This window comes from Scyliorhinus canicula, chromosome 15 (assembly GCF_902713615.1).
Source record: "Scyliorhinus canicula chromosome 15, sScyCan1.1, whole genome shotgun sequence".
NCBI classification, from domain to species: domain Eukaryota; kingdom Metazoa; phylum Chordata; class Chondrichthyes; order Carcharhiniformes; family Scyliorhinidae; genus Scyliorhinus; species Scyliorhinus canicula.
The window spans coordinates 145,720,212-145,740,875 of NC_052160.1; the positions used below are offsets into that span (position 1 = coordinate 145,720,212).

General features: G+C 49.7%; 1 protein-coding gene across 2 annotated transcripts in view; it reads left to right on the forward strand.

Annotated features, from left to right (window-relative positions):
- The window catches only part of LOC119978892 (MAP kinase-activated protein kinase 2), a 285,626-nt gene that overhangs the window by 135,160 nt on the left and 129,802 nt on the right, over positions 1–20,664 (forward strand). The window contains exon 1 of one of the 2 annotated variants that reach the window (XM_038820810.1): positions 12,337–12,356. The exons of the other annotated variant lie outside the window; for it this stretch is intronic. The gene's annotated coding sequence lies outside the window, so the exon portion shown is untranslated. Of the gene's footprint in view, positions 1–12,336; positions 12,357–20,664 lie in introns of those variants that run through there. 2 annotated transcript variants of the gene reach the window in all.

The window sequence follows — 20,664 nt, forward strand, 5'->3', positions numbered from 1 at the left end:
CAGCCCAGTGACTCCGGCCCAGTGACTCCGGCCCAGTGACTCTGGCCCAGTCCAGCCCAGTGACTCCGGCCCAGTGACTCTGGCCCAGTCCAGCCCAGTGACTCCGGCCCAGTGACTCTGGCCCAGTCCGGCCCAGTGACTCCGGCCCAGTCCGGCCCAGTCCGGCCCAGTCCGGCCCAGTGACTCCGGCCCAGTGACTCCGGCCCAGTGACTCCGGCCCAGTGACTCCGGCCCAGTGACTCCGGCCCAGTCCGGCCCAGTGACTCCCGCCCAGTCCGGCCCAGTGACTCCGGCCCAGTGACTCCGGCCCAGTCCGGCCCAGTGACTCCGGCCCAGTGACTCCGGCCCAGTCCGGCCCAGTGACTCCGGCCCAGTGACTCCGGCCCAGTCCGGCCCAGTGACTCCGGCCCAGTGACTCCGGCCCAGTGACTCCGGCCCAGTGACTCCGGCCCAGTCCGGCCCAGTGACTCCGGCCCAGTCCGGCCCAGTGACTCCGGCCCAGTGACTCCGGCCCAGTGACTCCGGCCCAGTCCGGCCCAGTGACTCCGGCCCAGTCCGGCCCAGTGACTCCGGCCCAGTGACTCCGGCCCAGTGACTCCGGCCCAGTCCGGCCCAGTGACTCCGGCCCAGTGACTCCGGCCCAGTGACTCCGGCCCAGTGACTCCGGCCCAGTGACTCTGGCCCAGTCCGGCCCAGTGACTCCGGCCCAGTGACTCCGGCCCAGTGACTCCGGCCCAGTCCGGCCCAGTCCAGCCCAGTCCAGCCCAGTCCAGCCCAGTCCAGCCCAGTCCTGCCCAGTCCGGCCCAGTCCAGCCCAGTCCGGCCCAGTCCGGCCCAGTGACTGTATCAATCCTGGTGACAATAACTGAACATCTTCTGTCTGCCCAATATTGCATTCTCTAACCCAGTCGTACTAAACGCTGTTCCATTCTGCTGACGACATTGAGCAGTTCTTCTATTTCTCTGAATAAACTGTAATTAAGTCAGTTTTAACCCTGACGCACCTGGAAAGACAGCTGATATCCATCATCTGTAAATGATCCTGTGTCACCCTTTCTGATGAATGTTTTATTATAGGAAGAGATCCTTGTTTGCACTGTGTTGTGACGAACACCGAAGTCTGTGTGCTTTTATTCAGTGAGTAGGAATGGTTTTGTTGATGTCTACTGTCTCTGACAAGCAGAGCAGTTCCCAAAGTGGGGAGGAGGGGTGGGCGGGGGCTAACATTGCCCACTATCCATCCCTAATTCCCCTCCGAGACTGCGGTAAGCCTTTGAACTACTGCTGTCCCTGTGGTGAAGGGTCGCCCACTGTACTGTCAGTGAGTGCCAGGATTTTCACCCTGTGATGGGGAAGGAACAGCGATGTGTTTCCAAGTCAGGACGGTGAGCGACTTGGAGGGGAACTTGGTGATGTTCCCAGGAATCTGCTGTCCAGTCCTGCTTTGTGGTAAAGAAGGCTGTGGTAAAGATCATATGTTTGGAAGGAGCTGTCGGAGGAGCCGTGTCGAGTGCATCTTGTACACGGTGCACCCTGCTGCCACTCTAACTCCCTGAGGAATAGTCACCTGGGATGCACATGTATGTGCTAGTGCCCTCTATTTTCCCAGATGGGTGAAAGATTAATGTCACCCAGAGGAACCAGCTTCTTGATTGGCCCACCATCTAGCACCTTCATCATCCACTCACTGCTCCCGCACAGGTCTTCACTTTATGGCCAATGGGGGAGTCATGGATGTTGGAATAACATATTGAATAATCCAGTGAAAATTATTATTCCTTTTAGATTTTTTAAAAGTCCATTGGGAGGGATTCTGAATTGCCTTTTACCTCTGATTCATATTGTCCTGGCACAATTAGCAACTAGATCCAATTTTGCAGTATATTTGTAAGGCCGGGTTAACACTGGGCGATAGACGGACTGGCTGCCTGTCAGTCTCGGGTGTGAAGAGATTATTAAACCCACTGATTGTCAGGTGAATTTCCAAATGCTGCTATTGCGATGCTGGCTGTGTATCTGAGCCAGCCTACTGTTGGATTGACCTCTATTCCAGCATGTTCAAAACCACTTCCTGATGCACAGGAAGAGCCGGCAGTGAGTTGCCAGCAGATTGCTGCCAGAGCGATTTCTTTCAGTTTACAGAATCCGTTTTATTTTTGCTAAGATCTGCTCTGATTCGGAAAGTGCAGCCTGTGACTCTGGAGATCTATTTCTGCCTGGAAAGCGAGGTGATTAGATTTTCAGCCAGTTGCTCTCTGGGAGAGAAGTGGGATGTGTGGAGCAGCCGAGTGTGATTACTCTCCAGCTGCGCAGTTTGATTTCAAGAAATTAATAATCAAATGAAAGCTGCTGTTTCGCAGCTTGATGCTGGTCACTGAGAATCTAAACTAGCCATTATCTCAGGAGGAGCTGGATTGACCATTCTTGTTTTTATATGAGTAAGTCTGGGCACAACAATCTTCCACATTTGGACTGCTCGTTTGAGTTGGACACAAACTAATTACGTGTGAACTTACACCTTGCAGTGTTTCCGAGATTGATTGATTTGAATGGATTGATGTCTGTTTACCAGTGCAGCACCCTCTGCTGTTCACAGAGGGCATCACCATTCACCAATCGAGTCATTCTTACTGAGATTTATCAAAGTCAACAATTGCAATTGGGTTGGACAAAATTGCTCAAAGTATGTGATGCGAATAACATTTTGGAAGCTTCTAGTGAAGGCATAAATACTACATTGCGGTGGGAAACCTGGATAGATTCACTTCAGGTTTGAGGCATTTGTTCATTCTTCCTGATTCTTGCTGTGCGAGTGCTGCACCATTTAACTGCAGTGGCCCTCCACCTGCCCAGTACATTTCATTAGTGTAGTATTGGATCGCAGTGCCTTGCTGCTGGTGACAGGCACGGGCGGAAGGGGCAATGGGCGGCTGATTAGACATCCTCGTCTCCATTCTGACCAAACTGTGACTGTGATGCTCCAGTGAGGGACGCAGTGCGAGGTTGGTTCTCTGAAGTCCATCTGCCCGGATTTTGCACCCTGTTAATTTGCTGTACAGCAAAGAGATCTTCAGTGATGTCACGCCTGGAGCCGATGAACTGTCTCTCCACGTGGGAGCCTGGGAGATTCATCAATTGCTGCAAAGTATCTTTCCCAATCGAGTGCCAAACCTTCAAAGCAGTTGACTGGAGCTAAATATATTCCTAGTCTAGATGCTGAAATGCTGCTGGATAATATCGTCGCTCCATCAGTCACAACACACGTGCATCTGGACTATTTAACTCACTGTCTGAAATAATAGGTGAACATAAGCCAGCACGATGGCCTCACTGTCGCTCCCTGAGGATCTTGTCTGTATTGACCTGCTGGAAGTCCTGTTTGCTTGATTTATGCAGTTATCGACCCTTTTTGTTGAAGAGAAAATTGACTTCATACTGGCGAATTAAACATAAATGGATTTCCCCCAAAATTGTTTGTCCTGTCAGTTTATGCCATTCAGAAATGGCAAATGGATTTTAATCTGGACAAATGTGAGGAAGGTCTAACATCAAGGGGAAATATACCGTAAATGGCAAAGCTCTTCGGAATATAGAAAGTCAGAGAGAGCTGGGCGTGCAGGTCCACAGATCTTTGAAAGTGGCAACACAAGTGGACAAGGTAGCCAAGAAAGCAGATGGAATGCTTGCCTTCATTGGACGGGGCATCGAGTATAAAAACTGGCAAGTCAGGCTACAGTTGTAGAGAACCTTGGTAAGGCCGCACTTGGAATATTGCGCACAATTCTGGTCACCACACTACCAGAACGATGTGGAGGCTTTGGAGAGGGTGCAGAGGAGGTTTACCAGGATGTTGCCGGGTCTGGAGGGTGTTAGCTATGTGGAGAGGCTGAATAGACTCGGACTGTTTTCATTAGAAAGGCGGAGGTTGAGGGGTGACCTGATAGAAGTCTACAAGATTACAAGGGGCATGGATAGAGTGGATGGGCAGGCACTCTTTCCCACTGTGTAGGGGGTCAGTCACTAGGGGGCATAGGTTTAAGGTCTGTGGGGCAAAGTTTAGAGGAGATGTGTGAGGCAGGTTTTTTACGCAGAGGGTGGTGAGTGCCTGGAACACGTTGCCAGGGGAGGCTGTGGAAGCAGATACATTAACGGCGCTCAAAAGGCATCTTGACAAACACATGGATAGGACGGGTATAGAGGGATATGGCACAAGGAAGGGCTGAGGGTTTTGGCAAAGGTTGGGATCATGATCAGTACAGGATTGGAGGGCCGAAGGGCCTGTTCCTGTGTAGTATTGTTCTTTGTTCTTTGTTTGTTTATTCACTACAGAGTGAGTCTTAAACAACTGGGAAAAAATATATATATTTAGGTCTGATTAATGACTAGAGTTTCAAGCCCATTCCTGTCCAATTCCTCCGTGGCAGTAAGTCGAGGCTCATCCTCGATGTGTGTAGGGCTGTCCAGTGCTGCACATTTCCTCCCACTTGGGTAAGGGTGTGAATCGCTCCAGACCGACCTGCCAATCTGTATTTCACGTCACAAATATCTGCTCACAACCCCGTTGCTATTCCAAACATCACTGTACTGTTTTAGCTCTTTTATGAGAAGTTTCTTCGAGGTCACTGGCAAGGACCATTTTAGCCACTGATCTGTAGAATTCAGGGCAAGAGGAACACGCAGTCTTGACCCAGCGTTAATCCTGTGCTCCTGGGAAAGAGATTTAAACACCCACACTGCGCACACCTCCCCCACTACACACAAATTCTACTTCGAGAGCCTCTATCCTTCCATCATGTGCTGACCTTCAGTTGAACTGTTGAATAATTTCTTTTAATCAATAAAATGATTGCCTGTGGTATATTTATGGGTATTGGTGTTGCAATCTCTGCAGTAGCTAAATCATTTATTTGCAAGGCACGCTGACAATAGATATTTATAAATGGACTCGAGGCTTTCCTTCAAAATAACCCATTGGGATGAAATATTATTATTGGTTCATCGGGTAAAAAAGAACAAAATGGGATTTGTCCTCGAGAACACGTTGGTCACATTCTGGGATGTGTGAGAAGTTCTTTGTTGTGATTGCGAAAGATCAGGAAAGTTGATCATCATCTGAAAGAGTAAATATCAATCCTGGGGCAATAGGACTTTATTGATCTGTAATGAATAAAGTGTGAATGATATTCACTTGAAATATGGTAGCAAACAGCAAACAAAATTATTTAAAATGATTTAGCAATATTTATATTTATGGGGCGCGGTCGTGGGAAGACTTTGGTCAAAGAGCTGCCGTTATTTGAAGTACCATCGCCGTCCGCATATAAATCAACCTCAAAGCCTCAAAATAGCTCCCCCAATGTGCGTGAGGTTAACGCTGAGGATAAAGGTGTGGACAATCACCATTATTGTCACCCACCATGTGGGGTCTGCTGTGTGCGAATATGCCTTAAACTCCGACGCACCTTTACAACGCAGCCCGCACTATCTACTTAAACCCCCGCACCAGTCGTAAGGCACCAGTAAGTAAAACCTCCGTTTTCAGGGCGAAAAATTGAGTGTAGCAATGTTGTGGATGATAGGAGGGGGGTGGGAGGGGGTGGGGGGGCTTTGACTTGTATGCTGAGTATATACAAAATGTGGTTGAGTTTCTCTTATACGCTGGGTCAATTTGTACATCATCATTTTATTGTATTGCATTGAAACCACTTTTGATAATAAAACTCTAAACATTAGGATTTCCACATCTCTATCTCTCCTTTACGATGCTCCATAAATCCGACCTCTCTGACTTAGCTTTCAATCACCTGTCCCAGAGTGACTGTGTCTGATTATGCTTCTGTAAAGTACCATGGGCCATTTTTACTATGTTAAAGGCAGGAGATAGTAGCAGAAAGGCCGTCAATGAGCCTTCCCATTCTAGATTTGAGAAGATGGTGGGTTCATCATCTGATTAAATGCCCCTGCCCCCAAACCTGCCATGGGGGCAGGATTAAATTCTCCACATTATTTCCATGCCGGTGATTGCTTCACTTTGGATTCTGGATGACCAGTGAACTGACCTCTGGCATTTGCTCTGTGACCTGTGAGAAGACCGCATCTCCAGAGCTGCTGAGGGTGGGGAGTGATAGCGACCGCCTTGCACAAGCTGCTCTCACTGACCCCAAAGTAAAGAAGAAGAATATTAAACTAACTGAAACCTCACTGTACGGGGAGGTTTTCCTGTGGAGTTTGTGTGCTCACGTGGGGGAACTCTAAAGATTTCAGGTTTCCAGTAAACTTACTATTTTTTTCCACCTCTCCCACCTGCAGTTCGATAATTTGGAGACTTCCTCCTGCACATTCGTGGCTTTTCATTGGAAAAGTAAATGGCGATGGGGTTGTTGTTGGTTGGTAGAGTCTGCTGACTGTTCACAGAGGTGAAATCAGAGGAGGTTTCTGAGCAGTTGATCTGCAGTTTGGTCCAATAGGTGATTTTCCAGGTGATTTTGGAGGGCGAGGAGGGGCGAGGAGGGCGAGGAGGGCGAGGAGGGCGAGGAGGGTGCGGAGGGCGAGGAGGGTGAGGAGGGCGAGGAGGGCGAGGAGGGCGAGGAGGGCGAGGAGGACGAGGAGGGCGAGGAGGGTGCGGAGGGCGAGGAGGGTGAGGAGGGCGAGGAGGGTGAGGAGGACGAGGAGGACGAGGAGGGCGAGGAGGCGAGGACGAGGAGGGCGAGGAGGGTAAGGAGGGCGAGGAGGGCGAGGAGGGTGAGGAGGGTGAGGAGGGCGAGGAGGGCGAGGAGGACGAGGAGGGCGAGGAGGGTGAGGAGGGTGAGGAGGGCGAGGAGGGTAAGGAGGGGGAGGAGGGCGAGGAGGGCGAGGAGGGTGAGGAGGGCGAGGAGGGTGAGGAGGGGAAGGCGATAGGTGGGTTTTGGGAGGGAATTCTGTCACAGCTCAAGGTGGAGGAAGAATGGTCACTGGTGATGGGGCCGGAGGAAGGGTGGAGAATGGAGTTTGTGGTGGGGGATAGGTGGAGGGTGGAGTTTGTGGTGGGGAGGGAGGAAGGGCGGAGGGTGGAGTTAGGTGGGGAGGGAGGAGGGCAGAGTGTAGGGGAGGGGGACTGAGCGGAGGGTGGAGTTTGTGATGGGGAGGGGGATGGGTGAAGGGTGAAGGGTGAGGGAGGGCAGAGGGTGGGGGATGGGGGATGGGCGGATTGTGGTGTGGGGGGAGGGGGGTGGTCAGAGGATGGGGATGGGGAATGGGCAGAGGGTGGCGTGTGGAGGGGGAGGGGAGGGGGATGGGCAGAGGGCTTGGGAGGGGGATGGGCAGAGGGGGAGGGGGATGGGCAGAGGGTGGGGAGGGGGATGGGCAGAGGGTGGGGTAGGGGATGGGCAGAGGGCTGGGAGGGGATGGGCAGAGGGGGAGGGGGATGGGCAGAGGGTGGGGAGGGGGGATGGGCAGAGGGTGGGGGAGGGGGGATGGGCAGAGGGCTTGGGAGGGGGATGGGCAGAGGGGGAGGGGGATGGGCAGAGGGTGGGGGAGGGGGATGGGCAGAGGGTGGGGGAGGGGGGATGGGCAGAGGGGGGATGGGGATGGGCAGAGGGGGGGGGGATGGGCAGAGGGTGGGGGAGGGAGGGTAGGGAAGGGGGGATGGGCAGAGGGTGGGGGAGGGGGATGGGCAGAGGGCGTGGGAGGGGGATGGGCAGAGGGGGAGGGGGATGGGCAGATGGTGGGGGAGGGGGGATGGGCAGAGGGGGGATGGGCAGAGGGTGGGGGAGGGGATGGGCAGAGGGTGGGGGAGGGGGATTAGCAGAGGGTGGGGGAGGGGGATGGGCGGAGGGGGAGGGGGATGGGCAGAGGGTGGGGGAGGGGGATGGGCGGAGGGTGGGGGAGGGGATGGGCAGAGGGTGGGGGAGGGGGATTAGCAGAGGGTGGTGGAGGGGATGGGCAGAGGGTGGGGGAGGGGGATTAGCAGAGGGTGGGGGAGGGGGATTAGCAGAGGGTGGGGGAGGGGGATTAGCAGAGGGTGGGGGAGGGGATGGGCGGCGAGGGGGAGGGGGATGGGCAGAGGGTGGGGGAGGGGGATGGGCGGAGGGTGGGGGAGGGGGATTAGCAGAGGGTGGGGGAGGGGGATTAGCAGAGGGTGGGGGAGGGGCCAATACTGATGACTTCTCTTCTCCAATTGTTTAACTGCCTGAAATTGTGGTTGATCCAGATTGTTGGGTTCTGATGTGACAGGCGCGAGTGATCCACAGCACCTCAGTGGCACTAATCACACTAACTTGGCAAACACCATCTCCATAGCAACCAGCTGGCGATGACGTTTATCCATTGAAATATTGTCACAATTCAGAATCTGTTTTCAAATTTCTACAGACTTGGTCAATTGTTGCATCTTGAATTTAGCCTAACATCTGAGGGAGTAGAAAGCTAAAGTTAGCTATTGACTTAATTACGGGTTGTCGGCCTTTGAAGTCTGAGATTTGATATTTAGTGCTGTCCAGTTTTTACTTGTATATTTTTGATTGGGTGAAGATTGAGAGTTTGGATTCTGCCATGGGTTCATTGCCAAAGATATTTTTTGGCAACAGTGTGATGAATATAAGAAATAGACATTTTTAAAAATAGTTTGCAGTAATGTTATTAAAACCTTGATTAAAACGCTTACAGACAGCATGCCAGCTGTGATTTAAAATTAAGTCATCTCATTTTTGCAAGGACGTATTTTGCTCATAGATATTAAAAAACATTCTACTTGTTTGCAGCTAGAGAGCTAATGTAATTTTGTAGTTTAAGCCTGGTTCAACAAATCAAGGCACATCAGGTAACCAGAGACAAATGAATGCTGTGTGCTTTGAGTGCAACTTGTGCAGCTAATGGGAGGGGTGAGATCTGTTTGTAAAACAGAGATGCTTACAGGGGCTCTAAGCTGTGCAGAAAATTTTCAACTTGGTTCTTAAAAAAGGTTTCTCTCTCCCAGGAAACTGCACCAAGTTAAGCAAGGAAAACCTTGTTAACTTTATACATCAGTGGCATTTGAAATATCTGGGTTGCTTAATTGGAATGTAGAGGCAGGTTTCAGGAAACAAGTTAAGGCGTTACACCGGATAAACATAAATGTATTTCTTTGTTGCTAATGTGCTTAATTCTGTATTTAAATTAAAATTTGTTTTAATAGAAAAGCTGCCCACTGTTCAGTGTTATCACTCCTGTGGGGCAGTAACATTTCCTCACTGTTGTACCAAATGCAAATAGTTTGGTTCCAGTCCGGAGGATCTTAACCAAAATTGGGGATCTGGGGCGAAATTCTCCGACCCCCAGCAGGGTCGGAGAATTGCCTGGGGCCGCTGGAAATTCTGCCCCCGCCGTGGCAGAGATTCTCCGCCACCCGGGAAGTGGCAAGGGCGGGAATCTCGCCAATCTGATCGGCGAGGCCCCTGCGGCTATTCTCCGGCCCGCGATGGGCCGAAGTCCCGCCGCTGGGAGGCCCCTCCCGCCGCCGAGGTTTGAACCACCTCTGGTGACGGCGGGATCGGCGGCACGACCGGGCCCCCAGGGTCCGGGGGGGGGGGGGGGGGCGCGGGGCGATCGGACCCCGGGAGGTGCCCCCACGGTGGCCAAGCCCGCTATCGGGGCCCCCCGATCAGGGGGCGGGCCAGTGCCCAGGTCTGGAACCAAAACTGGAATTGGACACAATGGGAGGATTCTCCGACGCCCCCCCCCCCCCCCCCCCCCCCCCCCCCCCCCCCCCCCCCCCCCGCCGGGGAGGGGAGAATCCCGGCCAATGTTCTGGTTATTGTCTGGATTCCCGTTGAAGGTCAGGCTGGATTCTGACAGTCCCTGTGCTGGAAGAACATATTGGCGCTCGCTATCAAGATTTGCACTTGAGTAATGGTTGCTTGGGTAAGTGGCAGAGGACTGCGCTGCCCACCATACTCTAGTTTGGGGTTGGCACTTTTAAGAGAAAAGGAAGTGAATAAATTGCTGGGCATTTGGTACGAAGTTGGTCGCTAAGCTACCGGTTGAACTGACTATTTTAATTAATCTTGCTGCAATAGGATTATATTATATTTTTATTTCAACAAACCCCATAAAACAATACACATTACCAAAGACTTTTTCCTTTTGCACCGAACACTAGGAAGACCAAAGCCTTTATTTCCTTTGCCACCAACTCTGCTCTCTGAATTGTCAATGATTATACTTCCTTCCCTGGCTCAATCCGGCTGTTGTAAAATGTTTGCATCCAGATCAGTTCACTTGGCCGCTGCCACCAAGAAGCAAGATTTCCAACTTTGCAACGTCCCCAGCAAATTAAAACTAATTTTAATTTAAATACATTGCTGGTGGAAACATTTTTTTTTCTATAAATTTAGAGTACCCGATTATTTTTTCCAATTAAGGGGCGATTTAGCGTGGCCAATCCACCTATCCTGCACATCTTTTGGGTTGTGGGGGAGAAACCCACGCAGACACGGGGAGAATGTGCAAACTCCACACGGACAGTGACCCAGAGCCGGGATTCGAACCCGGGTCCTCAGCCCTGCTGGTGGAAACATTGTCCACACTCATGCACTCTCTCATCTCTCTAATAACTTCTCTGCTGGTGTGTCACCCCTCACACTGTAAAAATCACCTCATTCCCCGTTGGTAAAGTTTCACTTGCCTATTGAACCCCAGCATTGCCAATCTGTACTGGGTCCAAAACCCTCAGATTCCCCATCTTCACCTCACCTCAACAGCCTCTGGTCTTGTCTGCACCCTCTCTTTTTTACCTTTTACTCTGGTCCGGTGTTTGAGTGCATTTAGCCGGGCGGTTTCCCGACGCTGGCAGTGCTGAGAATGACCCCGTTATTAAACAGGAGCCCACCAGGTGGCGCCAGTAGTGGCAGGGTGCCACCCTACCAGAACCTGACCAGGGGCCTCCGATCGCTTGGGAGACCACCCCCCCCCCCCCCACAAGTTGGTTCCCCCGGTCCATATGGTGGAGACCAGTGCTAAAACCGCGCTCGATCGGGGGTCGCAGAGGCGGGGGCGTTACATCCGTGGCTTGGGTAACCCTGGCGGCGAGAAACATATTCAAGTGAGCTGACTGGGACCACTTGAATATGCAAATCTGGGTCCCAACTATTGTGGGCGGGATCCAGATCACGGCATCGCGCGAGATCACATTAGATATCACGATGGTGGGCAGCACGGTGGCGCAGTGGGTTAGCCCTGTTGCCTCACGGCGCCGATGGTCCCAGGTTCGAATCCCGGCTCTGGGTCACTGTCTGTGTGGAGTTTGCACATTCTCCCCGTGTCTGCGTGGGTTTCGCCCCCACAACCCAAAGATGTGCAGAGTAGGTGGATTGGCCTCACTAAAATTGCCCCTTAATTGGAAAAATGAATTGGGTATTCTAAATTTAAAAAAAAAAGATCTCACGAGGTGTGATGTACTGAGTAAATCCCGGGAATTGGGTGCCACACGGCTGTGAGATGGTGCCCAATATCTCTGCTGATTCATGGCTAATTGTTCTTGCTTGTTTTTCACTCTTTTAAAATCGACTTGGGATATGTTTCTGCATTAAAGGCTGGATATAAGCACAAGACAAGTTGTACTTGGTTATCCTGCTATAAATGTCACCTTTAGCCTTGTCCAGAGCTCTGTGCATCTTTCACTCGCTGGAGGAGGGGAAGAAACTGCTCTAGGGAAAAATTGTCTTCTATCTTCGGCATCTATTAAAGTAATTGCCTTTTGTCTTTTGAAATTAAGATTGTACTTCATCCTTCATCTGCTCCTCGCTCCTTTCTGTACTGCTCATCACTGACCACCATTCTTCAATCAGCCTGCTTTATTGCATCGCCCCAATCTTCCGCCATGCTACACTTTATTCATTCGAGATTCTGCTCTGAGGTTGCCTAATTTTAGTTGAAATGAAAAAATGAAATGAAATGAAAATCGCTTATTGTCACGAGTAGACTTCAATGAAGTTACTGTGAAAGCCCCTAGTCGCCACATTCCGGCGCCTGTTCAGGGAGGCTGTTACGGGAATCGAACCGTGCTACTGGCCTGCTTGGTCTGTTTCAAAGCCAGCGATTTAGCCCAGTGTGCTAAACAGCCCCTGTTGAGCAGTTTTCTTTTAAATAGAACACCACTTGCTGAATAATGATGACCAGAGTTTTTAAAATGTTTTTGTCCTTTACCAAGCCTGGATGTGGTGTGTTTGGCTTCCTCTCTTCCCTACCCTCTCTGCTTTCTCTACGCAAATGTGTTGCAAACATTCTCTTAAATAACCGCAGCCCAAGATGGCGTGGTCCTACAGAAAGGGAGAGATGCATGAGCAGCAATAATATTTAGCACAGACTGACTTGATGCTATTTAACAAGGACTACAGCCCATAGTAAGTATTTAGGGTTCTGACGCTGCTTAAAGCCTGGACTTTGTGGTTGCAACGACAGTGAAACCGTGAGTGTTTACCATCATTACTCTGTAAAACTGACAGTATCTTCTGAAGTCTGCACAAACACAGTTAAATGCAGAATCCAGATGTTGCTGTCAGTAATTTTCTGCTACTTCACACTGCGCTGTTTAAGTGTTTGCCGGTAGAAATGATTGAATTGACATGGGCTTCTGCCTTTTAAATGCCTGCCTCAGTCTTGAAAGACCCTCAAGTTACAGCTTATTGAATGAGATGTAACTGGGAGCTAACAGAACACTACATTAGAATTATTGTTGAGCAAATCCTTAATATACTAATTTCTTGGTAGTACAGAGTAGTGCTGAAAAAGGACACGATGTCAAAGCTTTCCATCTTGCACTCATCACAGCAGTTCATCAAAATGCCAAATGTTAAAGGGAACAACCATTTATACTTCTTGAGAGGAGAGTGCCGATTGGTTGAAAAATGGGCTGTGATTGGTAAGAGGCATTACCATGGTGAATGCACCTGTTAACTGTTGGTTGACAGTTAACTGCCAAGTTTTGTTTAAACTCAAACCAGTCAAAATATCAAATTTCTTCATTATAATAATATCATCATTTAAAAAAATCTTGATGTGGAGATGCCGGCGTTGGACTGAGGTGAGCACAGTAAGAAGTCTTACAACACCAGGTTAAAGTCCAACAGGTTTGTTTCGAATCACTAGCTTTCGGAGCACTGCTCCTTCCTCAGGTGAATCACTGTTGGACTTTAACCTGGTGTTGTAAGACTTCTTACTGTTTTTAAACCTTGGAATGTTTTTAAATTTGTTTGATATTTGAGCTTCTCCCATCATCCCATGTGTGTGTCCAATCTTTGTTCTGCTGTCTGTAAAATTATTAAAAAGTGACAGATTAATCAGTACTTTTTACATCCTTGTTCAGTGTCTGTGAGAATGTGACTGATTACTCAACCTGCTGAATATAAATACGGACATTAGCGATCCCTGTATCCCAGAATTAAATTAGCATCTTGAAAGGGGGAATCCAGGCCCCACAGACTAACCTCGGAAAAAGTTACAGAAAGCAAAGGCTGTCACTTCAGGTGAATATTAATAACCCCCTGTGAACCAGTTCAACTATTACTTTGAACCACTCCTCAGGTGCCACATATGAAAGGAAATCCCTTATAACTTTTAATTGTGTGTGTATGATGGGTGGGTGGGGGGGGGGGGGGGGGTGGAAAGCCATCTTACCCACGTTCCTTTGAAGACCTTTTGAAAGATATCCCTTTGGGATAGAAAGATAAACCTCAGACAAGGTGTCATAGTGGCCTCGAACCTCTCCACAGCCACTGCCTGAGTTTTCTCAGCATTTTCTGTTTTTGTATCGGATTCCCAGCGTCTGAAATATTTTGCTTCTATTACTTTGGGGCAGCACGGTAGCATAGTGGTTAGCACAATTGCTTCACAGCTCTAGGGTCCCAGGTTCGATTCCAGGCTGGGTCACTGTCTGTGCGGAGTCTGCACGTTCTCCCCGTGTGTGCGTGGGTTTCCTCCGGGTGCTCCGGTTTCCTCCCACAGTCCAAAGATGTGCGGGTTAGGTGGATTGGCCATGATAAATTGCCCTTAGTGTCCAAAATTGCCCTTAGTGTTGGGTGGGGTTACTGGGTTATGGGGATGGGGATAGGGTGGAGGTGTGGGCTTGGGTAGGATGTTCTTTCCGAGAGCCGGTGCAGACTCAATGGGCCGAATGGCCTCCTTCTGCACTGTAAATTCTATGATTCTATGATTACAAAATAAGTAGATGCTGAACCAAAGTAGGAGCGACCAGGAGATGATTGAAAGTGTGGCCAAAGAGTTGTCTTTGCTAGATTGGAGGAGAGGGCGGGAATTGGAGATTGTGGCAGTGATGGATGAAGGAACACAGAGTCCAGAATCTGGAGAACTGATGTTTGGCCGGAGAAGGGGTTGGTCTGGTCGGGTTGGAGGGGTCATCGAGTCATACCCACAGGAAAGGCCCTTTGGCCCATCCCACCTGTGCTGGTCAAGAACAACCACCTAACCATTCTGATCCCATTTCCCAGCCCTTAGCCCAGAGCCGTGTCTACCCTGGGATCGCAATACTTCTTAAATATTAGGAGGGTCTCTGCCTCCAACCCCCCCCCCCCCCCACCCTTTCAGGCAGCGAGTTCCAGACTCCCACCACCCCCTGGGTGAAAATGTTTCTCCGCACATCCCCTCTAACTCTCCTGCTCCATATTATAGATTATAGGAGGGGAGTGATGAGGGGAGTGTTAGAGCATAGAACATAGAACAGTACAGCACAGAACAGGCCCTTCGGCCCTCGATGTTGTGCCGAGCAATGATCACCCTACTTAAACCCACGTATCCACCCTATACCCGTAACCCAACAACCCCACCCCCCTTAACCTTACTTTTTTAGGACACTACGGGCAATTTAGCATGGCCAATCTACCTAACCCGCACATCTTTGGACTGTGGGAGGAAACCGGAGCACACGGAGGAAACCCACGCACACACGGGGAGGACGTGCAGACTCCACACAGACAGTGATCCAGCCGGGAACTGAACCTGGGACCCTGGAGCTGTGAAGCATTTATGCTAACCACCATGCTACCGTGCTGTTGGGGGTCGGCAGGTGAGGGGAGTGAGGCCATGAAGGAATTGGTGTCAAAATTTTAAATTTAAACCATTGGGAAATGGGTGCTAACGTACGCCAGTGAGCGTAGGAAATGATTAGGGTTTGGGTGTAAAATAAGATGTAGGTGACAGAGTATCAATGGGCTGGATGTGGATGACTCGTGGAACTTTGGAAGAAAGGAGCTGAAAAAGATGTAGGGTGCAATCCAATAATAATAATAATCTTTATTATTGTCACAAGTAGGCTTACAATGAAGTTACTGTGAAAAGCCCCTAGTCGCCACATTCCGGCGCCTGTTCGGGTACACAGAGAGAGAATTCAGAACGTCCAATTCACCGAACAGCACGTCTTTCAGGACTTGTGGGTTAAACCGGAGCACCCGGAGGAAACCCACGCAGACACGGAGAGAACGTGCAGACTCCGCACAGACAGTGACCCAAGCAGGGAATCGACTGGGACCCTGGAGCTGTGAAGCAACAGTGCTAACCACTGTGCTATGTGCCGTCTCAATGGCCATGCTGTACAAGAAAAGCAACTTGCCACATCACAGCGTGACCAATAAAAGGCGGGAGACCCGCTCCCGGGATCTACAGGTTTTCCATGCCTCGCGAGATCCAACACGATCATGTGAGATGTTGCGATGTAAATTTCGTCCATTGTAGGCGGGATCACCTTTTTGGCAAATCTGCATATTAGAGTGAGACCGATAGTCTCCCAGATTCCCGAGGTACCCGATAGTCTCCCAGATTCCCGAGGTACCCGATACTCTCCCAGATTCCCGAGGTACCTGATAGTCTCCCAGATTCCGAGGTACCCGATAGTCTCCCAGATTCCCGAGGTACCCGATAGTCTCCCAGATTCCCGAGGTACCTGATAGTCTCCCAGATTCCCGAGGTACCTGATAGTCTCCCAGATTCCCGAGGTACCTGATACTCTCCCAGATTCCCGAGGTACCCGATAGTCTCCCAGATTCCCGAGGTACCCGATAGTCTCCCAGATTCCCGAGGTACCTGATAGTCTCCCAGATTCCCGAGGTACCTGATAGTCTCCCAGATTCCCGAGGTACCCGATAGTCTCCCAGATTCCTGAGGTACCTGATACTCTCCCAGATTCCCGAGGTACCCGATAGTCTCCCAGATTCCCGAGGTACCCGATAGTCTCCCAGATTCCCGAGGTACCTGATACTCTCCCAGATTCCCGAGGTACCCGATAGTCTCCCAGATTCCCGAGGTACCTGATACTCTCCCAGATTCCCGAGGTACCTGATACTCTCCCAGATTCCCGAGGTACCTGATAGTCTCCCAGATTCCTGAGGTACCTGATAGTCTCCCAGATTCCCGAGGTACCTGATACTCTCCCAGATTCCCGAGGTACCTGATAGTCTCCCTGATTCCCGAGGTACCTGATAGTCTCCCTGATTCCCTGATTCCCGAGCATCCCCGAACAGGCGCCAGAATGTGGTGACTAGGGGCTTTACATAGTAACTTTGTTTGAAGCCTATTGTGACAATAAGCGATTTTCATTTCACTTCATTTCAAGCGCAGGGAGACTGGGTGTTCAGTGCCAGAGCCCCTGTGGGAGTTTGTGCTTCTTGCTATTGATTTTTTGCGATTATCCACTTTGCTGCTGGCTGCCTAATGGGGCATTTTGTGTTGACGTGACAACGGGCAGGAAGGAGAATCCATTGCAAAATCAAAAAATACAGAAGAAGAAGAAGCAACAAAGAGAAAAATGGGCGATGAGGGTCAAATGGTCAAAGAGTTGGGAACTGGATTATTTTGTTGCTCAACAGAAAAGGAGACCATTGTGAATTAATTTGCGATAAGGTGATAGCAGCTCCAAAGAAAGGTTAACGGACATTATGAAACACGTCATCCCTCTCACAGGGCAAATGTTCCAGTAGGTTCTGCCCAATATGCTTGACAGCTTCAAATCTGAAGGAAGCCACGAAAACACAGGGGGCAGGTATTTAGATAAACAAGAACAATGTAGCGACTTTGGCTTTCCTACTGCTCAAAATGGAAAGCTGTTCTCAGATGGCAGATTGGAGAAAGAATGCAGTATTGAATCTGCAGAAGTTTTATAAATTGGGTTTAATAAACCAAAAGTAAATGATCAAACGTGTAAAATTGTGCAGGGTCTGGACATGGCCGAGTCCTAATCTAAGAAAAGTTGTGGGGGACGTATCCAACCAGAAGTCACATTAAGTGTAAATATGACATTTGTTTTTGCCATTTGTAGTTGATGACAGTCCCATTAATACATGAATGTTTATTTAAGCATCTTCTGTAACTGGCTATGAAATATTTGGAGTGCATTAACTTTATTTAATCTTATTTCGGGTCAATGCAAATGCCCAATTCCACTCATGGTCCATTGGCATGATGCAGGGGTCACTCATGGTCCATTGGCGTGATGCAGGGGTCACTCATGGTCCATTGGCGTGATGCAGGGGTCACTCATGGTCCATTGGCGTGATGCAGGGGTCACTCATGGTCCATTGGCGTGATGCAGGGGTCACTCATGGTCCATTGGCGTGATGCAGGGGTCACTCATGGTCCATTGGCGTGATGCAGGGGTCACTCATGGTCCATTGGCGTGATGCAGGGGTCACTCATGGTCCATTGGCGTGATGCAGGGGTCACTCATGGTCCATTGGCGTGATGCAGGGGTCACTCATGGTCCATTGGCGTGATGCAAGGGTCACTCATGGTCCATTGGCGTGATGCAGGGGTCACTCATGGTCCATTGGCGTGATGCAGGGGTCACTCATGGTCCATTGGCGTGATGCAGGGGTCACTCATGGTCCATTGGCGTGATGCAGGGGTCACTCATGGTCCATTGGCGTGATGCAGGGGTCACTCATGGTCCATTGGCGTGATGCAGGGGTCATTCATGGTCCATTGGCGTGATGCAGGGGTCACTCATGGTCCATTGGCGTGATGCAGGGGTCACTCATGGTCCATTGGCGTGATGCAAGGGTCACTCATGGTCCATTGGCGTGATGCAGGGGTCACTCATGGTCCATTGGCGTGATGCAGGGGTCACTCATGGTCCATTGGCGTGATGCAAGGGTCACTCATGGTCCATTGGCGTGATGCAGGGGTCACTCATGGTCCATTGGCGTGATGCAGGGGTCACTCATGGTCCATTGGCGTGATGCAAGGGTCACTCATGGTCCATTGGCGTGATGCAGGGGTCACTCATGGTCCATTGGCGTGATGCAGGGGTCACTCATGGTCCATTGGCGTGATGCAGGGGTCACTCATGGTCCATTGGCGTGATGCAGGGGTCACTCATGGTCCATTGGCGTGATGCAGGGGTCACTCATGGTCCATTGGCGTGATGCAGGGGTCACTCATGGTCCATTGGCGTGATGCAGGGGTCACTCATGGTCCATTGGCGTGATGCAGGGGTCACTCATGGTCCATTGGCGTGATGCAAGGGTCACTCATGGTCCATTGGCGTGATGCAGGGGTCACTCATGGTCCATTGGTGTGATGCAGGGGTCACTCATGGTCCATTGGCGTGATGCAAGGGTCACTCATGGTCCATTGGCGCGATGCAGGGGTCACTCATGGTCCATTGGCGTGATGCAGGGGTCACTCATGGTCCATTGGCGTGATGCGGGGTCACTCATGCGGTCCAGCGACATGACCGAGGGGACACTTACGTGGTCCTAGGTTGCCCCAATTTGACATTAGCGGCTTGGAAATCTGTTTCATGCCGGCACCCAGCGCGATTCCTGATCCCTGGCCAGCACCCGGAGGATCCTGCTGTGAATTCACGCTGGCATGAAACTGATTTTTTGTGCCTCCAGTTAAATTGTCTCCCCACCCCTGCTCACCATAGATCCAGTTGGGGGGAACGTGGGAGAATTGTGCCCAATGATCTGGATCTTTCTGATGTTTAGTTTGAGGGAAATTGCAGCTTAACCAAGACAGGATATGGGTCAGACTGTCACATAGCACAGCAGCAATGGAGTTGTCCTGAGAGATGAGAAGTGGAGCTCGATGTCATGAGTGTTTATGGGGAACTTGACCCCATGTTTGCAGATAACTTGCAGTCTGAATTCTGAAACCCATTAATATCCATTCGTATTTCCAAACAAATCAACTGTGACCAGAATTGATGACCTTCTTGCCTTTAAATACACCTCAGTGCATCTTGGGAAAATCTACATGCTACAATCTATATTATTCATGCAGCATTTATTTTAGGTCTTAAAATAATGTGCTTGCAGCTTAGTTGGTTCTTTGGTTGATTTGCATTTTCCAGTCGCAGGCAGGACTTTTGGATTGAGTTCTTTCAATCTTTTTCATTTCCCCTTTTTCATAATTTCTATTGTTGTCATTTTTTTTAACGCTCCAGTCAACTGTCTCCCAAATCCAAAAAGAAAATGTTGGAAGAACTCCGGCCTAGCAGCACTTGTGAAAAAAGACAGAGTTAGTGTTGAGTCCAGTACGTCTCCTTCAGAGATTTGTCACGTTAACACTGTGGAACTAGCAAAGGCAATGTTTTAGAGTTTCAAAAGTGGTTCTTTATCTGTGTGTAGATCCTGAATAATGTATCAGTGAAGAAATGCTGGAGCTGTTGAATGTACTGCTCCCATAGGTGGCTCTTGGCCTACATCACAGTCTGAAGCCTGATACAAAGCAATTTGCTGTATTCAGTGAACCCTGCCCCAGTGTTAATTCAACATGGTATCAGAACAAGTCTACTTCTATTGAAGATACAACAGCAGTGTTCAGACAATGTCCATTAGCCTCGTTCAGCCATAAAGTGAAGTTTGAGCAATATTTAAGGATGTATGACCAGCCCAGAATATCAAAGAGCTGTGATACTGATGTACAAGGATTGCAGAATCTCACAAACCAACTTGCTGTTGAGAAACATTAGGGGCTGAATTCACAGACAAATGTGGCATTCATTTATTAGTGATCAATGTACTGTTCACAAAGAACTCCCAACTTCAGAGACATTATTGGTGCAACAGAAGGAGCAAATTCTTTGTGGGTTTTGATAACATTCCTTCTGTTTTGCCTCTGCTTTCTTCACACTTTCTCCACCTCATTTTTCTTTCTTTAAGCTGTTCCCACACCACTTTCATTTTCAAACTTCTCTCCTCTTTTTAAGAAAAAGAATCTTTATGCCTTTGACCATCTTGTTAATTTGGAAATTGATCCGGGCTGTTGTAGGGAATGGGTCTCTAACACATCGATTAACGGGGGGGGGGGGGGGGATTACAACGTTTTGCTTCAATCTGAAATTGGTTCAGTGGATGTAGGAGTGAGGAAATGATTCTCCGAGATCGAAACTGGTATCTGAGAGATATACAATTCAGGTGGTCCAGACAGAAAACCCAATGTAAAGATATAGGGGATGTTTCAGACCCTGAGATATTTGACAACAAAAACATCGATAAAGCCCTTCATTGCCACACACCATCTGTGACACACAGGTTCTGCCATGAAGTCCCTGTGATTAATCTGGATAGAATGCGTGTGATAAATATCACACTATCTTTTCGACTGTGGAAGTTAAGAAAAGCAGCAACCACCAACATGGTCAGTGACGACGTGTGCATTCTGACTGCTAACTGCTGCTTTAACAGATGATTATATCCA